A 21,925-nucleotide genomic window follows, 5' to 3' on the forward strand; every position below is an offset into this window, starting at 1 on the left:
CTCAGCCCTGTTGTGACCAGCTTTCCCACAGCTGCCAAGACTTCCATCTCCTCTGGAAAGTGCTGGGCTTTATCTCTTCTCATTCCTCCACCTCTGGGCAGCCCCTGGAAATGTTCCCAGTGCCAGCCAGGGTGAGCAAAGGCAGCTGCAGCAATGACTCACGGGGATGGTGGTGGCAGTCTCAGCCCAGCTTGTCTTGTTCCTGGCACCCACTGGCTCGTACCTGAGCTAGAATGCTTCCAGAAAGCTTTCACAGAGGAATCCAAGGTCCTGAGCAAGCCCAAAACACCCTGATGCCCTGTCCCTGCACTGCAGCTCAGCTGCTGAATGTCAAGATCTCCCGTCCCAGCACCTTTTCTGCACAGCACCAGCATTTGAGTTCCCAAAGCAGAGGCTGGGCACAGTTTTTGCCTCTCCACAATAGACAGTGTTGGCCTGTGGGGCTGCAGGAGAGGCCCAGTCCCTGATTTTATGGATTTCTGTGCCAGGAGGGATAGAATGACTCACAGTCTGGCAGCCAGCTGGGAAGTTACCATTAGTGTAAGCCAGGTTTATGGTGCAAGCAAATATCTATTCTCAAGAGTCAAATGGGAGCCACACATTCACAAATGGTATAGAGACAGAAATTAAATGAAATCAGGCTTGACTCTACCAAGATAAGCCAAAGGCTTCTCTCATTCTCTGCTATCCACTGGCCATGCAGTGCCTGAGCACATGGCCAGTTCTCCTGCACAGGCTTTCTGCTCTCCAGCTCACGGTCATTAAGCAGGACCCAGGATTATGATTGCTCCCTTGCCTTTATATAAATTCCCTTCTCTGAGGTGAGTCTGAATGAAAACCCAGGAAACATCTACCCACTTCCCCAAGGGAAGTTAATTAGGAGATGCTTCTAGCACTGCTCCCTACCTCCACACATCTGGTTATCAACTGCCCTCGCGCTTCACTAGACATATCAACAAGAGATTGGAAATGTCCCTCTCCACCTGAGTGACCACGTTCATGCTGCACCTCAGACCCTTCCCCACTTAGTGCCCGCCCTTTCATAAAAACCCCATAATTCAGCAACTGTGCTTTGTGCACTCTTGCAAATGGGACTAAGCCAGATGGCTCCTACAATTCTGTCCTGAGACCAGCTGTGACAGCAATCGCCCACTCTCTGGAGACACTGGGATGAGAGCCTCTGACCCTGAACCCGACCTTGGAAGGATGGTGTGACACCAGCTGATGCATCACTCTGCGGAGAAATGATGCTTCTCTCTGTGGGGCTCCCAGCGACACCCTCTTCCCCAGTCATGGCCAGGAGACGCATTAACCCTCTGGGAGTTTGTGGGACCAGAAATGCAACGTTAAAGGCTCCAACCTACTTTCCAATCCAAAGACAGCATCCATCACCAGCCCCCCTCTGCAGTGTATTCCTCAGGCTGTGCACGTGCTGAATGAAGAAATATTTCCTCTCCTTTATTTTAAGTTTATTGCCCATTCATTCCAGGAGAGCCATTCCTCTCCTGTCTGAGGGAGGACAAAGTGGAGGGACCAAGAAACCTTGCTGATACCCTACAGACCCTGTCCTGTAAGGGTGTTCACTTCACACATGGGGAGTGATGCCCGAGCTATTCGCCCTAACTGCAGGATCTCCAGTAGCTGTATCACCACCCCAGGTCTCACCCTGGACATGGATGTACAGCATGTTTTTCTTTCTGCAAAGGTGGCCTCCTGCCAGGGTCTCAGAGGAAGGAGTGTGTTTCTCTGCTCCCCCAAGGACAGAGCAGTGGTATTTTTCCTATCCTGGTCTTATTTCCCACCTGGTATTTTGCATTGCACTGCACAGCTTCCTCCTCAGCTGGGGGTGAAGGTCAGCCAGCACGATGGGAGCTGAGAGAGAAGGAACAGAAACATCCACAGGGTGAAACAGTCTGGTACAAGGGCATGTTCAAGCACAAATATCCCCAGCTGAAGGCAAAACGCAGGAAATATAGGTTGTCCTTATCCTCATGGCCGTGGGTCACCTTACAAAAGCCAGGAGGTAGCACTGACAGCCTGGCCATCAGGACCGACCCAGGAACCTCTAGGCAGGGGCTCAGCCTGTCAAAATCAGAGCCCCAGAGTGGGGCACATCAGGCTTGCCCCAGCTCCCACCCAGCACCCTGAGAGGCTTCAGAAAGGTGACACGAGCCAGGACCAGGAGAAAAGACTGCCCTGGAGAAGCACAGGAGCACCCGAGCCACCATCCCAACTGTCTGATGGGAAACATCTGTTCTTCCAGGGATGAGTGGCCATGAGACGTGTGCCATGGGGCTGTGGACTCACAGCCCCTTGGCTCAGCCCCCTCACACCACCAGCCACATTTCTGAACACCATTGCCCCATTCGTTACCCCTTTGGGAGAAAAACAAGAAAAATCTCCCTTCCCTCTACAGCTAACCTAGCAGCTTTGAGTCCGACAGGGTTATTTTTGTGGATTGTACTGGGAGGGTTGGATTTGGGTTGAGCTGGAACTTGAACAACGGCGTGATGGTGCTGAGACCTGCTGAGCCGGTACAGCACAATGACAGGATCTTTTTGTCTGCTGGAGCATTGCTCAAATCAAAGGATGTTTACCCAGCTTGTGGGGGATCACTTGATTGGAAATTACATCCCCAGAGCTCCAGTCATTCTTGTCTGCCTGCCAGGTCTCCCCACCTCCTCCAGAGCCCTAGACACATCTAAGACTCCCAGAATAGCACAGGACTAAGTAGATGCAAACAGATAACAGTTCAGGCCCTACTTGAATTCTCTGTTACTCCAGCCACTGTGGCAGACCCCAGCTTTCACTGGAGATGTCACACAGATGTTACATGGAAAGAGGTCACTGCTGGAAGAGCTGTCACTACCCAAACAGCTCATGGCAAGAGCAGCTTTACCAACACATGGAGAATGCCTGGAGAAGCTGGACGACAATGCTGGGGACTGTCCTGAGAGGTGGTCCTGCACTGTCGTGAGTCCCATCTGTGAGTCTGGGGTCTGCCTGTTCCTCCAGAAAAGATGCCAAGTCTATGTCGAGTCAGACAATTTGACCATGACCTCCTGCAGCCCAAAAACCCCACTGTACCATTTTTGACATGTAAATACAAATAAAACCTGGTTTTATCATCCTGGCTGGCTGCCTTTCTTATTCCAAGGTGCACCCTTTCCCAGGAAACACAGCCATCTCTGGACACCACCATTGAACTGAGATCGCAAGGAAAAGGCTGGTTGCTGCAGTGCATTGTTACTGCTGCAGAAGATTGTATATCCTTCCGAGTGCAGTGATCAGCTGTCAGAACAATCAAAATGAGTTGGAAAGCAGGGTAAATTGAGCCATATATCAGAAAAAACCAGTTAATGCATCTGCAAGAAGACTATGCTTTGCACTTTAACAGCCCCATTCATCTGCAGAGCTCAGAGCACTTGAAAATGTTTATAAATAAGCCTGCCACATCTCTCCAGAGGAGATTTTATTCCTCTTTTAACACTGGCCAACTGCACAGGAAAGAGTCGTGCAACTCAGCAGAGATCTGAGTTTGATGCTGAGAGCAGAGACCCCATCTCTTGCTGCTCTGGCTCCTGGGGCAAAGAGCCAAAGCCCCATGACATCAGAACTGACAAAAAGGGCATCTCCTGAGGACTTTCACAAGGACCACACAACCTAGTTCCAGAACTGGAGTTCTTCACCATTAGACATGTTTATCAGAGGTCCCCATCTTGTGTTTCCTTCATGATCCATTCCCTTGTGCAACACAGAAAAGAAAACCACAGGGTATCTTAAAATCTCCAGATAACCAAGGCAAGCAAGCACAGCGATACAGTAATTTGGCCTGCCCTGAGCCTGGCTGCACTCTTGCTATCCAGAATCCAGCCTGCTTCATCAGAAGTGCCAGAAAATAATTTTTAGCTGCCCCAGTGTTTAAGAGCATGACAAGTGTGGGAGCTGAACAGCCTCCCTGTGGGAGGCAGTGGTGTAAGAGGTCCTGTCCTCAGCTGGCCCTTTCCTGGCCGATGTACCTGTGCCACCCACAGCAGTCACCCAGCCTCCTTTGGCTCCTCTTACTGCAGAGCCTAAATCTCCCCAGATCGTATCCTGGGGGCACTTCTGCAGTGCTGCACAAGAGGCAGGTTTCTGCTACACGATGGGAAGTCTACATCAGCCAGCTGTAGATGGTGCAGTCCCACCTGGCAGAAGGGCTCAGGGAAGCAATGGGTCTGTCCTCTAAGCCCTTTAGGAGACATGGCAGCTGCTTCTTTCCCCACCTGTGCCAGTCCACAGGGTTCAAACCAGTGCATGCATATTGGTCTGAAATCACAGATCAAGTCCCAGGCAGCAGCAAGCTGCAGAGAACCAACCTGCCCCCCCTCCAGTCATCTTGTCGCTGCTGGTCAGCATTGCAGCCACAACTCCCATACCTTGTTCCAGATGCAGGTCCTCAAAATGGTGTGTTGTCACCAGAGGGGACCTCCAGCTCCCTTTGTCAGCGCCCATGCCACCATGCCCTGTGCACCACGCTGCAGTGCATCTCAGGGGATCACTGGCAAGAAAAGGAAAGCCAAAGGGGTGGCAAATTCCAGCCCTCCAGCACAGACATGGTGGGACCCTTGGTTTAGAGGGACCAAGAAAACCTTGACAGGTTCCACCAGTCAGGTCCAGGGTGCCTGCACCTCCTGAAGCACTTGCAGGACAGCAGAGGGGCTGTTTGTGCTCTGCAGCCTCCAAAAAAGCATGATCCCCTCACTTCTGGCTCAGCATCAGGCTTGGAGGTTGGGCCTTTCCTACATTTTGTGTCCTTTTGCCTCCCACAACAGGTTGCTGCAAGACATCCCAAGGGGCAAGTGTCTAGACACAGGAGTAGTGAGCGAGGTCCAGCCAAGCCAGGGAAGAGCTGCCGAGGTCAGAGGCAAGCTCTGGATGACCCCATGGGCAGGTCAGTCATTCCCAGTCTGTGGGGTGTACTGGGAGTACTGGGTCTGTGAGCACAGTCAGGAGGCTCCAAGGGTCTGTCCATACCAACATCCAGCCCTGAATGAAGCATGGGATGTCTGAGACCCTCCAGTGCAGGGAGATCCCTGCAGGACCAAACAGCCATCATCCACAGTGCTGCTGGCCCCAGCCCACACTGTGCCAGGGTGGGAAAGGGTCTCAGAGGGGCTGTCCGTCCCCCAAACCACTTAGAGCAACAAATCAGGCCGTGTAGGGTGGGTGGGCTCCAACAGACGTCCATGGCTCTGCCCTCTCCCAGCTAGCCAGGGAGGCAGCACCAGCGGACAGGAACAGGACCCTGGGACAGAGAAGAAACTCAGCCTCCTGTCCCGGCAGCCTTTCCTGCCCTTCCCAGAATAGCTCTGTTGTTCTGCAGCCCCTTGTCTGCTTCATCAACTGAGCTCCCATTAGCTCCTTTTATGCAGCCTCGTTAGTGCAGGGGATAAATGGATCGATTGTTTCCCCTTTGCCTTGAATGAAGGGGTATTTTGTTTATTAAAAAGTCACGCTGTTAATAAGGATCTTCTCATAGCCAAAAATAACCGAGGCCACAATTGTTTCCTCTGTGCTTCCTTATCTGCGCTGGAGGACTCACAAGGAGAGCCGCAGCCGGACCAGATGCAGCTCCGTGCTAAAAATATGCCTTGGAGCAAGAAGCAACGAGACGTCACAAGAGCAGCAAAGGGCATTAGCAAAGCACTCAGACATGCAGAAGCAACAGACCACACTTCAAGAGCATCTCCAGATGTTTGCTATAGATGTCAGGCCCAGGGTGGTGTGTCTATGGAGAAGAGTCCCCTTTGCCCCTTTTGATCTGGGGGAGAGACACCCCCCTCCCAGTAGCACACTTCTGCTCCCCTGAGGGTGGTCAACAAACATTTGCCCTGTGAACGCCGCAGACGGCACAGAGCAGAGGGTGGGCACTGACAGGCACCACAGGGCTCTCTACCAGGGAGTCACCAAGAGGGGTTGGGATCAGTATGGGCTCTCCTCAGAGCAGTCTCTGGGGTGGGGTCTCATGTTTCAGGGGTTGTTCAGAGGTCCCCACAGATGGGGAGGACAGCCAAAGGAAACCAAGGTACATGGTAAGAACAGCCTCCAGCCAGGCAGGCTGCATCACTGTGGTTTGGTTGGCTATCCCAGAGCACTCAGACCAAACGTTTGTGCCTTCCAAATAACCCAAATGGGTTTTTTTGCTGCTCAGATGCAGGATGGGCCCTTGGAGGCCAAAGTGGCCATGTAGGACACACACAGCCACTCTCCTTGTAACCACCTCCTCCATCTACCACAGCACCCCACCCTTGGGGACCTTTCCACTACCCAGAGAGCCTCCTGGCATGAGGTCCAACATTTCCTTACCAGCAGCCCTCAGCCCTCCCAGCACCAATGGTTGGGGGGGTGGGGTGTGCCAGCCCTGCTCCACAGCCATGTACCATACCTGGCAGGAGGGAGAACAAGGAACCAGGTCAGTATTAGCCATGCCCAAGCAAGTCTCAGAGGTGCCCTTCACCCTTTGTCCAAGTCCAGGGAGCATCCTACAAATAGTGCACATGACAGTTGTGGCCTCCCATCAACTAAAGCCCTGTGAACCACTTCCCCCACCTTTTCCCAGCTGTTCCTTTACACTATTTAACTGTCTATAATTTAAGGTCATCACTTCACATGGCCAAAAGCCTCTGAGCTGCTCTGAACCCTGGCATTAGAGGGCAGAGGTTGCCCAGGACATGGTGCTGGTGATGTTCTGCCCAGGTCCATCCCCCAGAAGAGCAAGACATGAACTCTTCATAGCAATCTGGGAAGTCAAGTGTGACTCCCCCCTCCCAGGGCAGCCTTTGATGGGGTCTCCTGACCTCTCCTCTGCAGGGGAAGGGTCTCACTGGGCCTCCAAGTCCTACGGCAGCCCCCAGGGAAGTGGCACATCAGAGCCAGCCTCAGCCCCTCTGGGCAGCCCTGACTCCAGACATGGCTCCCGTGGTCCTGCCCACCCACTCCCCAGCTGCGCAGCTGGGACTTTACTGCAGGAGCATTGCATGGGTCAGGGTGGGGGAAGCTCTTTGTTAAAGTACACGGCAGCTTTGGAAACACTTTATGTTGCTTTTCCAAGAGCCTGATTTTTGCTTTCTGGCCCAAACACACCACTCATTTTTCTGCAGCAATGAAGATAAACGTCAATAAATCTTCTGCAGTCATTTCACAGGGCCAAGAGTGATCTCAACCCTGAAGCATTTCAGTATCCTGCAGTCTGTGTTACACCCTAAACCCCCGATCCAGCAAACTTACATGGGTCCGTAGCCTCAAACACACAAGTACCTCCTTTAAGGAGGTGCACAGTCCCTCTGAACTCAATGATACCTCTGTGCTCAAGTGTTTTACTGGATCAGCTCCTAAATAAGCAGCCTGTGTGCAGTAGAAAGCACTGCCAGTGCCAAAAGCCCCTTTCGCAACCCTCACAGGACCGCTCCTGGGGACCCAGGTGTTCTGCTGCATTTTGCTCCTTTGCAGTTGTCATCAGCCATCACAGCAGGGTGGCACCCAGTCTTTGTAGCCTCTCATGTGGGTGCCTGTTCGTTTAGCAAGTCAAGGCACATATGTTCTCTTCTTGCCCCTTTAAGAAACACACTGAGAGCTTTGGAAGGGGGGTGACTCTCTGTCCTCCTCTGCATAAGTTTCCACCAAATGGCCAGTCCTCTGGAGATGCAAACACCTTTTTCGGCTGGATAGGCAGGTACACATGCGTGGAAACCACGCTTTCCAGGATGCAACAGGCCTGCTGGATATGGTATTTTTCCAACACCTTTCAATGGTACCACAAAGAGGGAGCAACGCATGACCCTGGCGTGTCCTGTTGTTCTTGCCTGCTCTGGCTTCTCCCTTCTGCATCTTGCAACAGGGAGGATTTTCCCCTGACATCCAGCCCAGGCATCTTTTGCTACTCAGCATATGCCTGCAGGACTTGTCCTAATGCCGGGATCATTGCACTGCTCTACACGAGCTGTCTGCCCCAAGAAAACAGAGAGAGCACAGAGCAGTCAGCTCAACTCTGCAACAGAGCTGTGGGCAGACAGGGCATCTCTGAAGATGCTGTTTTAAGGAATAAGTAATCGAGTCAGTTTGCTGGCCTGAGCTGAATCACGCTAGCCCTGATGCAGCACACATGGGAGGCTGGAGCTGGAAATTGGGTTATCAATCTGCAGCAGATGGCACACACCAGCTCTGCTCAGCCAGATAACTCCCTATTCCTCACCCTGCTCAGGGGAGCCGACTTGTTCCCCTCATGAAGATGCAAATGTTGGATTTGTTCACAAAATTCTGGGGGAAGGGACCGTTAGTCTGTTTCCAGGTTCTAATCAAGCCTAAAGCCAGCAGAGATTGCTCTGCTCCAGACACATGGGAGCCAATTTCTGCTGGCCAGGATGGGTGACACCAACTCATGGTGTAGTAGTCCATTCCCCTTGAAGAGGAACAATGTGCATGTTTCATTCAGCAGTTTTACATCTCTGAACTCCCTTCCTTCCCTCTGATTCTCCTGGGAGAGGAGGGCCTCCATATTGCTTAAACTGCCAGGGGGGAGCCCATTCCCTGCCATGAACTGCAGGGTCTGCAATGCCATAGCCTTGTTCCCATCATTATTTTGGTCTGTTCAGCATAACTGTGGGGTGGTCCTTGCTAAATGACTTGCCCTTGCATAGTATCCATTAAAATAGACTGTTTCAAACCATCCCGGGGAAGGCTTTGTCACAGCTGTTATCAGAAAATGAGGTTAAAAATTCCTCAGCTCCCAGAGTCGGTGCCAGGTCACGGCTCTTATCTTCTGCAGTCTCTGCAGAAGAAGGGAACATCCAGTGTGTTCAGGAGAAATGCAGAATTAATTGTCCTGGCTGGTTCCAGTGAATCCTCATGAGCTGGGATGGAGCCCAAAGAAATTGAGGGTAATTTTTTTTCCATCCCCTGAGTTTCTGGTGTTAAAAATTTATAATTGTTCCTTTACAGTGGTTCTCCTGCTCCAGCTCAAACACAGGCTCACATCGTATACAAGCACCTCTTTGAAATGAGCTGAGTATCTGAAAGTGACTGTGAATAACGTTTCTTCCTTCCCAGGAGATACTGTTAGAAGTCTTTTCCTCTGCATCCCTTGCAGTAAATCCGATTCGCAGTCCAGGGCACGTTGACATTGCTGAAGACCTGTTCTCCACCAGAAGGGTTGCTCTCTCAACACCAGCATCCCAGGAAACCAACCTGACCAAGCAGCACTTTCCTCTGGAGTAGCCCCAGCAAGGTGGGATAGGGCAGGCAGGACAGGCAGCTCAGCCCTCTCCTCCTGCCTGCAGCCCTGCTGGGTCATGAAGCACAGAGAGATCCAGCCCAGAGCAATTTTCTCACCTGCCCAACAGGGATTACACATCCCTATTTGCTCTGGCAAGCCAGGAACCAGCTCCACCTCCCATGGTGGAGGTGTATCTCACAGTACAACCAGCCTGGCTGCTGCAGCCCTGAGAAGACAGCCCAGAGCAGTGGGGCCACTGGGGAGGAATCTATTTGTATGAGACAGGTGAAGCTTGGCAAGGCCAGTCCCACGCTGGCACCCCACTTACAGGCCCTGCCATGGGGCAAAGGGGGCCACCTTGCCCCACACACCAAGACTGCCTGCTAGCTTGCACAGGCACCCATCGAGGCACAGGCAGCCCTGCCTGGATGCAGGAGTAAGGCAAGTCCCAGCTTCCACAGCAGTCAGCCCCGGCAGCTGGTGGCATGTGCTTTAAATCACTTCCATACTGTTGGGAACTGAAACAGCCAGAGGAACAGGGCTGTTTTCTCCCCTGCAGACACAGGACCAGGCTTTATTTGGTTCCTGCATGTGCACAATGGCATGTGCTGCTTGCAAGCTTTTTTGGAAAACTGCTGTGAGTCAAGCAACTACAGGGAATTTTCCCACAAGGTCCCAGCCACAAACAGGCCCAAACCCCCAGGGCTATTTCCCAGTCATCTCCCCTGCATGTGCTGGGTTAGCATCAGAGGATGCTCTGGAGCCTTGTGCTGGCCTCTTGCCCAAGCATAATTTTCATTTTGTGCCTAGCTGGAGTTTAGCTGCAAAGCTCAAGGTTATTGCTTTTGGAAAGTGCTGCAAAGGGAGCTTCAAGGTCCCAAGAAAGGATTGACAAGGAAACCCAAAAGTCTGGTAAAAGTCACTGAGCTGACTGAATGTAATTTCTGGGCAGCAGCTCTGCTGTGGACAGTGTTTGAATCTGGCCGTACAAGGCCAGCACTGTCCCACTCCCTTTGCCTGTACCTCAGTTAGTTACACTGAGTTCAGCTTTTTTCTGTAAATTCACTTTCCAGAGCCTGGTCCAATCCTTGAGGCAGACAGGGAATCAAATGCAAGGGCCATTTGTTGGCTTCCCACTCTGAAGGGGACCCTGCAGACCAGAGCCCCGTGCTTCGGCAGACACCAAGCCCGCAGGTACAGACTGCCTGGAAACAGATGTCAGACAGATGTGGCCGCAGACAGGCAAGGCTCCTCAGCCTTCCAGGGGTTGCTCTGGTAACATTCAAACACAAACCTCACCTCCAAAGGTTTTGAGACTTGCCATCAGCAGAATATGAGAAAATGATATGATGAAGTCTCCACCCTGCAGAAACCCCCTGGGAAACCACCACCCTGGCTCACATTTCCAGAAAAACCCAAGAAACTGAGCAAGGCAGGAGAAGGCTGCAGGAACAGCCCCGGGACAAGAAGTCCATGGACTGCAGTAGTGGTGTGAGGGAGGACAGAGACAGCAGCACCCCCAGCAGCAAGTGGAAGGTGGAAGAGAGAGCAGATGGAGGGATGGCGGTAGGAGCAGGTTGTTACCAGACATGGGCTCAGATCTCACTTGGGCTAATGGATCTAAGTGGGAATGGCTCTGGAGCCATGTCTGCACCGCGGCACAGCTTACAGCATTGCCATGTCCTGCTGCTTCACTGATGTTTGGAAAGGGACCTCGGGGATGACACCACATGTGGATCCCCGTCCAGTGCAGGTCCAACATGAGGGGGATCTGCAGCACACATCTCCTGCCCACACTGCTGGGTCAAATGGCTGAGAGTCACCCGTGTTTGGTGTGGTCCCTTTCAGCTGCTCCTCCTGGAGCACGGGTACATAAGGAGGACATACAGTGCATCCTCTTGCACAGAGCTGGGCCAGCACACTGCAAAACACTTCCCAGTGAGGGCTGCACACAAGATGCTGGAAGTCCCTGGAGCAGGGACCAGAATTCACCTCCCCCTGCTCTAACCATCAGGCTGCCTCAGACTCTCGGTGGTTTCAGCTGAGAAAGCCCCATTCCCTTTTCTTCCAACCTACCAGCCAATGTGCTGTTCTGTGCATGGTCCACAAAGCTTCCTTGATGTGTTGAGGACCTGGTCTTCCAAATCCCACCAAGTGCCCCCATGTGCTGATCAGAAGAGGCTCCCCTCAGTCATGCCCTGGGAGGAGGTGCTGGCATCAAACCCTTGTTCAGGATGCACCCACCAGGACACTGTGTCCTCATGTAGGCTATAAGCCAGCTCAGGAGCTGAGAATCACTCAAGACCACTGACCTTGGCCTCAGCCCCTGCATTAGCCCAGTCATCACCCCAATTTATAGCCCATCATTTTAAGGAGAAAAAAAACCCCAATCAGTGCTTTCCATTGAAGGGTGGTCAGGAGATGACTTCCAGTAAGATTCACTTAGGAGTTTTCAGCATCCTCGCTGGGAGCCTGGTGCAAGTCCTTGTCCTCAGTCCTGGCTGGTGTCCATCCTGCAGGCACCACCATGTTGGTCTGGCTGTGGTTTTGCTGAAGGTCTTCTGCAGGTCAAGGGACACTTCTGTGTCCTGGCCCAGCACCTGGCCATGTGGCAGGATGCAGTGCAATAGAGGCTCCTGGTGCTGAATCACCAAATCCCCATGAACCTGGGCATGCCACACCACTTGTGACTCATCCCACTCATCCCACAGTGTCACCAGGTAGAACCTGATAGGACTGCCACTCCCTTCCCCACCTAGCTCTGGGTGATATCAGCTGTGCCTCATGCCAATACTGACCTGTGCTTTGGTAGCATCCTGCTGCAGGCCAGCCACCCCAAGGACAGTCAAAGGATAGGAAGGGTTTGGGTGTTTAGAGTGTCGTCACCCTTAATCATGTCCAGGAGGAGCCTCGTCACCTGGGGACAGGAGGGCAGGAGTTGTCCCAGCAGGTTCAGCCCTTCACCCTCGCTCATTCCTGTCACTGCTGTTTTCCCCCACCCACACAGCAGCCTGCGGTGGTGCCATTGCAGGAGCAGAAGCGACCTAGGACTGCAGAAATGAGACTGTGTGAAATGAACGCAGCCCTGGCGGCAGGAGATGGGCTGGAAGGCAGGAGTGACGCAGGCAGGGAAATGACTAAAACAGAAGCTGGGGCGATTTCTAAGAAACACACTGCAATGGACTGGATCCAGTCCCAAACTAGCAACTGCTCCCAGGAGGACCACGGCTGCTTCAGAAGGGTCAGGGCATGAACGGAGGGGTAGGGGAACCATGTCCTCACGCCAGCTGAGTTTGTGTGGCCGACAGAGCCACCCAGATCTCCTTGTCCTCATGGCCACCCTCAAAAGGGAGGCAGCTGTGATGAAAACAGCCACCCCTGCTCTCTCCACAGCTGGCTTCTACCCCTTACGTAGAGAAATACAACTGTCAGAGAAGTGAAATCACCAGAAGCTGCTCCTACAGATCCTCAGCAAGTCCTCCAGCCCTTGGCCACGGTGCACCTCAGGAGCAGCTCCAGCCCTTTGCCATGCACCTTGTTCTCCCAAAGACCTTGGCTGGAGGACAAGACATGGGTGGCCCACGCAAAACCTGCTCCAGAGGACATGTGTTCAAGGCCTCAGCACTGGCTGTGATGAGACCTCTGGGTTTGCATGACGCAGGCTTGAGAACTTCCGAACTCATCACACTGGTCCACCAGGAAAGGGCCAGGTGTGAAGACCCTGCGGGTTCCCATGGAGCAGGATAGTGGCACATGCCACAACACAGCCCGCAGGCAGGTCTGTCCTTTGCTTACACCTCAAAACCTGCCATGACAACACATCACACTGTACCTTGGTCAGCCTGGGACAAAGCTACATTTCTCCATACCACCTCCCAGCACTTTTGTGAGTTTCCCCAGCATTTGGAGCAGGCATGTCCATTCCTACCCATATGATGGGTCCCCAGTCACCTGGGTTAGCAGAAAGTGGTGGAAAAGGGGACCCATAAACTCTCAAAATTAAATGAAACCAGCCCCTGCAGAAAACTCAGCAATTTGATGCTCTGGGGAGCTGCACCCTGCATTTTGAAGGCCTGGGGGGGACAACACTTGGCCCTAACTCCTCCACCCATGGACCATGCCTCCCCCAAAGGTTGCACTGTGCCAAGCTGCCCTCCCATCTCACGGGGAAGGGAGACTGGGACGGAGGACAGGACGAGCTGAGACGGGATGAAGAGTGAGTGCCAATAAGGCTGCGGGAGCAGAAGGCAGCAACGCAGTGAAATGCGCCCACACTTTGTGATTGATGTCAGCCTGGACCGGCCCTGGCTCCCAGCGCTGCTGATAGCAGCCACGACTGGTTGCAAAAGAGCTGGCAGAGCTCACTCCTTTCATGGGAAACCAGAGCCATGCCCTGGAGCTGCTGCGACCCCAAACCAGGGCATCCTCTCCAGGGGGTTCAGCAGAGGCCAGTCTTGACTCTGCATTTTTGGAGCATTTCTGTAGTTTAATGAAAAATGAGTCTAAAATAGCCCCCATAAACATACCTGTACTTGTGCAAGAGCTGGCAGCAGGGCCAGCCCCGGAGGAGAGGGTCAGAGCTTGAGCCATCCCCTGCTCAGAACGTGGGGATCCCCCACGGAGATGTCAGGAGTGGGGTGAGACACATTTGCTGCCACTCTGGGATGAGGCCACAGCTGCATGGGAAAGCCCCTGAAAGCCCCTGAAATGCTACAGGCAGCTGCAGGCAGGGCTCCCACAGCCCTTCATGGTGGATCCATGCAGCGAGCCATGCTCAGAGCAGTACTCGGATGGAGCAGCAGAGCGGAAGAAAGCTCTGCTCACCAGGCACATCTCCAGAAAAGACTGCAGACCTGTGCCACTGTGAAAAGGGCATTTCCCAGGAGGGTCAGTGCAAGGCAGAAGGGCACTTTCACCATCCATCAGCGGGATGACCCTCTCTTTCCTCTTCCCTCCTCTCTCGGGGAGGTATCTCAGCATGAAGCCTGGTGACCCCACTGCAGAGCGGACCTCTGGAGCCACCCGCTTTGGCTCTGCCCGCTGTTCCAACACCCAGAGGTGGGTGCATGCCCCCTCCCAGCCTTGCAGCCCCTGAGCTTACAGGTCACCTCTTCGCAGAGGCAGCAGGAGGTTAGGAAAAGATTTGTGAAAATTGTTTTTTAAAAAGCAACAAACAACTATTTGAGGGATTTCAGATGAATGAGTGCTGTGACCGTTTGTTTTCCTGACCTGGAACATGCAGATCTTCAGCACTCATATGTCCAAATTAGTCTGGGAATGGCTGGCTTAACCAAGGGCTGTATGTGCTAAAATGGGTTGGAGCCCAGCAAATACCCCACGCCCAAGTGCAGCCCCCAGGATGCTTAACACCCTGGCCAAGGCTCGGGCACTGCCGTGTCCTGCTGCCAGCCCCGCAGACGAAGAGGTTAAACACTGCTGGGATACACTGACAAGCCCAGCCAGCCAGCGTTTGCCGTCCTTGTGCTGCATTTGATTTATGCCAGCCTTTGAAGATAAACGTCTCAGGATGGCCCCTCACAAAGCCATGCTGCGATTTGAAGCACACAAGAACTGCCACAGTAAAGATTTGCAACCCAGCGCAGGGATCTGCAGCGTGTCAGGCAGGCTGGATGGTTAGACAGGAACGAGTGATTCTCCCAGGGCTTTATTTCCATTAACAACTGCAGTTATTTTAGGAGCTCGGCACAATGGGGAGTGAATTTGCAGGGGCTAGTCTGATCCAGGAAAAAAGTAGATATATTTTTCTTTGAAAAAAATACAACAATGCTGTAGCTTGACTGGAAAAAGACTGGGTTTTGTTTTTCTGTTTTTTTGTTTTTCCTTAGCTGGCCATTCTTCTGACACTCTGGAGCATTTTAAGGTTTTTCCAGAAAATGAGGAGCGGCAGCTCTGCCAGGAGCAGTTACTGAACCGCCAGAGCTAAAAGTGGCAGAAGCACCAAAGGTTTCCAAAAGCCACAGCTGGAAATACCCGAGTGCAGCGCCACAGAAAAGAGCACGGGAAGCTGAGTGGAGCTCTGCCTTCTCCAGCCCAGGGGTTTCCATTGCTGTGTCCTCACATTGGAGGAGTCTGACATTTATTAACGACTCCGTGCAGCCATGGAAAAGTGGGAAACAGGAGGAGGATGGTCTCAGAGCAGAGCAAAGGGGGTGCCTGACAGAAGAGGGCTTCAAATTTGGGGTGCTTGGGGGAAGTGCTGGGGATGGAGATTGGCTTCAGACCAGGACCCAGGCGCTTGTTGTTTATCCTGAGCCCCATCTGAAATTAGGCCATGATGCTCTGAAGACAAACCTCTGCAGGCACAAAGCTTGTGACATATGCCCAGCAGTGTCCCTGGCCAGTCTGGATGTGGCTGCCAGATGCAAGGCCATGTTGGGAGGGCTTGCAGTGTTGCAAGCATGAGAATTCCCACATCTCACATGGTAAGACCAGGGTTCACCAACTCTTTTATCATAGGTGACTTAGAAGCTCAGAGCCCACGTGTGTGGGCAGAGACAGAGGAGGAGGCGGGCAGGGGCAACAGGATGTGCTGGGCAGGGTGAGGAGGACCAGGGAGGAGGAAGAGGAGAAGAAATGCCAGGGACCATATGGCAGCCAGAGCCTTTCTGCAGAGTAGTCAGAGACAGACAAGGATGAAGACACTGCAGAGGCGGGCTGTGGGGAGAAGCCACCAAGATGAGTGGAGAGAAGGAACCGGGAGAAGACTGGAATGGAGGACAAGGAGAGGAGCTGGACAAGGAGATCAAGGCTGTTCTGAAGCATCCTGGCCAAGTCTGCCCCACTGCTATGTGTTTTGGGCCCACCTCTACACGTGAATACCCCACCAGCAGAGTATCTCTTCTGCACATGCCACTAACACAGGGAGAACAGCCCCTTTCTGCCTCCCAGTCTGGAGGTTTAAACATGGGGAGGCCTACATGATGCCACATGGACAACTGCCCACATGCCTTTGAAAACTAACAGCAAGGATATTGCTGGGGGGAGGCGGGGGGGGGGGGGGGGGGGGGGAAGTACTTTAAAATTACTCCTCGGGGATGTGATGTCAGGCAGGGAGCAATTACAAAGCTGCAGAATAAAGATCGCCCATCTGGTCCCAGTCCAGCTCTGAGGTGAGGACTGTCGCAGCTGGCTGCATGATGTGGGAAAGGGTTATTTTTCAGAGGACCCCTTTGGGGTCAGCTCCCTGGAGACTGAGTCAGTTGGTGGACCCAACTTGCCAAGCAAGGCAACTCCTGGCATGGAGCACCTTCCATGGGGACATAAGCTGGGGGAACCTCCTGCTTGGTGTGTGTACAGCCAAGCCCTGGACACTGAGCAGGAAAACCTTTGACTTTCACCTCTCTGTGTCTCAGCTCCCTGCCTCTAAACCAGGGGGAGAAGCTCCTCAGTGCTTAGCCCTCTGCCCAGCGTCCAATCACAGTCCAACAGTCCAACCCCCAGGCTCAGCACTCACCCACGTAATGGCAATAGGTTTGGAGGAGGAGTTGTGCAGATGGATGCTGCAGAACAGCATCAGGCAACAGGGACCCCCCTCACCCAGAAAAGACCAGGAGCTGCTCCATGCAATGGATGCTGGGGGGCCCCATATGGAATGAGTTTGACCAACCTCTGCCCTGATGCCTGGGGATGGAGAAATCATGCCAAGGACTGGGCATGTCCTATGGAGGTCTGCGTCACCAGCATGTTTGCTTCAACCCCTTTCCACCTACCTGGTCATGACCACGTAAGCGTCCACCGAAGCTCCTGTTTCCATCTCCTGGGTGCTTGAGGATGAAGTAGCAGGACTGGCCAAGCCACACCAGTAGGAAACAGTGACCCCCCTGATGAACAATTTCCACACTCCTCCATACCACACCTGAGCACCCATGTTTGTGCTGCTATGACAGCCATGGAAGGAGTCACAGGAATTGCATTACTTCTCAATCCACAGGGGAAAGAACAGCCTCAGGGCCCAGCCTTCTCCAGGGTGGGTGCAGTGGTGTGATTCCCAGCTCAACCAGACACCTCCAAGCAGATCTGCAACAGTATTTCCTTCTCATTTTCACCTCTATGGCTAAGAGGAAGCACATCTTTGGCGCTTTCCCTCTGTCTGTGGCCGCCAGCCCACATTTGCCTGCTGCAATCCAGGCTTGAACCTCACCCAGCCCTGTCCCCACTGCTGGGTCCCACTGCCTCCTGCAGCATCACTTCCAGTGAGATGCTACAGCAAGAGTTGGTCCCATGCATCTCCTCAGGGCAGTCCTGAAAATTATTTGCACAGGCAGGCTGAGCCCAGGTGTGAGGATGCCCATCCAGAGAACCTCAGCCCGAGAAACACAGCACAGAGCAGAGAGGATTTCAAGCCAAGAAGTAGGAGCCATATTCAATGGGTTCAAAAATCCAGCTGAAGAAACGAAAGCATGTGGGGGACATAGGACCCTGAGGGTAAAAAACCATCCGAATCTCCCAAACCTGTCTTTTCTCAGCAAGCAGGAGCTTCAGCCATCCCCAGAAGCAGAGGACATGAACAGCGCAAGAGGACGGACCCAGAAAACAGACCAACCAAACTAGAGCTTGGAAAATACCTACAGTGTCTGAGCCCCACCATAGTGGCTGGCTGACAGGTAACATGATCACCTCCACAGACCTATGTGGCCAATAACACAGGCAGAAAAGTATCTTCCCACCTTCCATGGAAGACTCTGCCTCTCCAGACCCAGGAGAACTGGAAGCTCTTGTCCTGGTCTGTGGGGACAAAGCAGCATGCCAAGACACCAGTCTCCTCTTCTTACACAGGTGCCTGTGGGGGAGAGTAAATAACTCTCATGGGGTCTGTGTCTCTCAGCAGATCACAGAGGTCTCTGGTTGGCCAGCTCAGATGGAGACCTGCATGTCTGAATGAGGAGCCAGCAAGGGCTGCTACATTTCCCAGCAAACTTCCATCCCTCTAAAATGCTCTTCTGCAGAGGGGCCAGTGCCCTTGAAGCCTTTTCAGCTGCAGTGATGGACCAGCAGGTCCAAGCTGAGACTCCTCTGAATCTTCAAGTGGTGGCCCTAAAGCTGCTTCTCAGGCTCCTCTCTGGTAGGAGAGAAAGAGGACAGAAAGGATTACCTCCTGTGAGATCAGTCTGCAACTGCACTCAGAGCCCCCATGCTGGGTCTGTGAGACCGTGCATCCCAAAACTGCCCACATGGACCCAGAACATTGTCCAATCTGCTGTGAACAACCTGGCTGGACCCTCAGCTGGTGGGAAGCACATGCAGAGCGGTGGTGAGCACTCCCAGGAAATAATTTCCCTGACATGTGGGCACCTGGCAGCAAATGAGTGCAGGCACAGCAGGAACCACTACGCTCATTGCCGGAGTCGATTCCTGGGCTGTAATGAAGCTGCAGTAATGAGTGTGTCCATAATTCTCATCTAATTAATGTTGTGCCAGTGCTTCAGAGACTACTATTTTATGGTTTAGCCATAAAAGTTGGCACTACGTTAAAACGTGATTTGCAAGGACTCCCATCCTACTTCCTTCCTCTCTACTTATTTTAGAAAAGGAATGATTGTCTGTATTAACTTATCAGACTTCCTACCTGTAACAACACTTTGTTTACCTGAAAAATCATCTAGTTAATTAAGTCAATTGTTTGCATTCAAATGACAGTTTAAATGAAATGTGTTGGGCAATAGCTGCAAGAGTCACCCAGTAGCCCCATCGCACATCTGATCCCTGCACACTTATCAGGTTGCTGCTCAGACATTGGGTGGTTGGCATGTTTGTGGCACCAAAAAAAATTCTAAAAATTAGTTCTGGAAAACCCGATAATCTGGAGATCAAAATTGTATAGTCACATCATTTAGAGAGATGAGCTTGCCCAATCAGGGGACAGGGCAGCTGCAGACAGCAGAGACGTCACCCTGAGCTCTACGTCATCACCCCACAGCCCAATCCAGCCCAAATTCTGGCACTCAGCTCTCATCTTTTACCCAGAATAAAACAGATTCAGAGCTGGTCAGAGGGCAAAAGGAAGGAGCTCTTCCCTCAGCTCAAACATTGACACGATAGGCCCATCCCCAAGCCATGGAAATTAATTTTTCTCTTGTACAAAAACACAGGACTCATCTCCACTGCTCCCATGAGAACTTTGGTCTGCTGCACCTCTGTTCCACATCTCCCATGGGCTCAGTGCCTGTATCCTGGAAGACGTTGCCCACGTCCACCAGCCAAACGAGGGGCAGACTCCTCGGTGTGCCAGGGGTGCATCCCTGGGGGTCTCCAGTCCAACCCTCCCTCAGACCAGGAATATCGCCAGCACCTGATCAGGTCAGTCATGACTTTGTCTGACCAAGTCTTGACCACTTCCGACAATGGAGACCCTCTACTTTTCTGGGGGCCTGTTTTTCTACTGTATTAGCCTTACAAGGAAAATATTTTTCCAGACTGAAGGTCTGAAAGTTGTCACATATTGTGGCTGTTGCCCCTTATTTTGTCACTGGTGCTACCAAGAAGAGTTTGGCTCCATCACCTTCGTAGCTGTCCTTCCCAAAGTTGTAGGATGCTGTTAGAACTCCATCCCTCTGCATGATCCTGTGCCTGAGGTCCATGACCACCTCAGTAGCCTCTGCAGGACTCCCTCCAATTTCTCCACATCCTTCTTGAGCTGGTTGGAGGGAACAGGGTACGAAATCAGATGCACTCGTCCAAATATCTAGCGTCAAGCATGGGAGCTACATCAAAGAACAGAGTGGTGTTTGTTCAGCTTTGCAGATTGGCTTTCAGCATGTGAGCCCATTTTCTGCCAAGCTGTTGATTTGCCCTGGACCAGGAGGTTTGTCTGGCACTCTGTGACCGGTCACTGCTGTCCCCGGTCCCAGGAGCAGGAGGTTTCACCCACTTGTCTTTGTCTAGAAACATTGTGATCACGTTAAGGAGAACAGGGCTGCTACACTGACAAACTGACGCACAGGCTGGGTGGAACTTTCCATGAGAAACACGTGTCTGAAATAATTGCCCCATTAGTTCAGGAAGGGACAAGAAATTACTTGCAAATGGCTCCTATGCAAACACCCCTTCCCCAGTCCCCACCTGCTCCTGCTTGGCTCTTCTCCCTCTCCCCCACGTCTTCGCCCTCTGCCAAGGGATGAAGGCAAGGAAGAGGGGGGGTCCCAGATCTTTCCAAGGTGAGAATCCATTTCATTACCTCTGTCTCTGCCTGTGCCCCATGCACAGCTCAGTGGTACCCAAAGCAGGCTGGGGGAGGATGTTGGTGGGTCACTCTGGGGAGAAGGTCCTCCTCATCCTCACCCTGTGTCACTGCCCTGCAGGTCTGCTCAGCAACCTTTTCTCCAGCTTTCCCCAGCGCCTCAAGTCTGGCCAAGAGTCGGTATTATTTGCCTTCCTTCCCCAGCACCAGGGAATGTGTGAGCTGTATGAGCTGAGTGAAAATGACCTAATGCAGAGAAGAATCAGAAAATGAGCAATGAGAGGGTTGTAACAATGCTTCCCGAATGAGTTAGCGGCACCCAGGGGACTCTTACCACCACTGGATTTCCTGTCCTGGCAGCAACCTAGCTGAGCATATTTTATTTCCTTGACAGACAGCGTGTGAGTCTGCCTATTTTTATTTTTACTTCAGAAACGTTTTATTTTCTCCTTCTTTGCTCCCTTGGATTGTTTAGGAATGACATTGCTAATGCCAGCCACAGAGGTTGGTGGCATTTGTCCTTACAGTCTCAATTCAATGATGAATCTGAAGGATGTCACTGTTTGTCGCTCCCCTGGGCAGGATGACACCCCACACAGGGCAGTGCTGAGCTGGGTACCCCCATCGCACTGCAGAACTGACCCATATGGCTTTTCTGAGCCCAGCCCCACGGTCACCATCTGGAAGGACAAGAGTCCTCAAATACATCTCTGTACTCCCTGGCCCTTATCAAACCCAGTGGAAGCAAAAGTCCCCAGACAAACCCAGACTAACCCCGATTTCCATCCCCGCTGTGCAGACGATCAAAGACTGGGTGTTCCCGTGGTGGGTCTCTGGCCGGCTTCTGGTCATCTCGGCTACCCAAATAAGAGCCCGTTGTGCTCCTGATAAGCCTCAATAAGTTTCTGAGAGGGATTAAGTGACTCGCACAGCAAGTCAGCTGTTTCACCAGGGCAGGGGAATTCTTGTGTCTGCAGTTTCAGTATCTAGCTGTTGAGCTATGTTTAGTCTATGGCTATAAAGTAGCCTTGTTTCTATTCTAAGAATATTTGTCTAATCAAGGGTCCAAGGAATTATTTTGCTCAGTAGAAAGTTATGTTTATTTGGATAAGTTTATACTCCAGGATGGGTGCCTTGGAAAAGCCCAATAAAGGCTGTGCATTGCCAGAGTGTCTCAGGGTATGGTGCACACCTGTAAAAAGCGCAAACTTTTTATTTTTGCAGAAACAAGAGAAAGGCTTTATGCTCACAGCTTCTAGCCAGCTCTGAAATGAAGCCCCGTTGCAACCTGAGTGCAGCTTGCTGTGAAGAGTTGTACTTCCCCAGACGCTGCAGATGCTCGTCTGCATGCAGGTGAGGACCAGTGCTGGCCAAGGCTGGAACAACCCTGGCAGAGGATGCCCACACTGCTCATTAACTTCTCCCAATAACTCTTCATCCAAGAGGTGCCCAGCAGCTTGAGCTGTATTTTCATG

The 21,925-nt window shown here is 52.4% G+C and overlaps 1 long non-coding RNA gene across 1 annotated transcript; it reads right to left on the reverse strand.

Moving 5' to 3' along the window:
* Nucleotides 1-19,781: 19,781 nt before the first annotated feature.
* LOC141953177 (uncharacterized) lies at nucleotides 19,782-21,282 on the reverse strand. Its single transcript, XR_012631875.1, has 3 exons — nucleotides 21,225-21,282; nucleotides 20,448-20,696; nucleotides 19,782-19,974 (listed from the first exon to the last, which is right to left on the reverse strand). It is a non-coding gene; the product is annotated as an uncharacterized LOC141953177 (long non-coding RNA).
* Nucleotides 21,283-21,925: the final 643 nt, after the last annotated feature.

The sequence above is a fragment of the Strix uralensis genome, chromosome 21, assembly GCF_047716275.1.
Source record: "Strix uralensis isolate ZFMK-TIS-50842 chromosome 21, bStrUra1, whole genome shotgun sequence".
Classification (NCBI taxonomy): Eukaryota; Metazoa; Chordata; class Aves; order Strigiformes; family Strigidae; genus Strix; species Strix uralensis.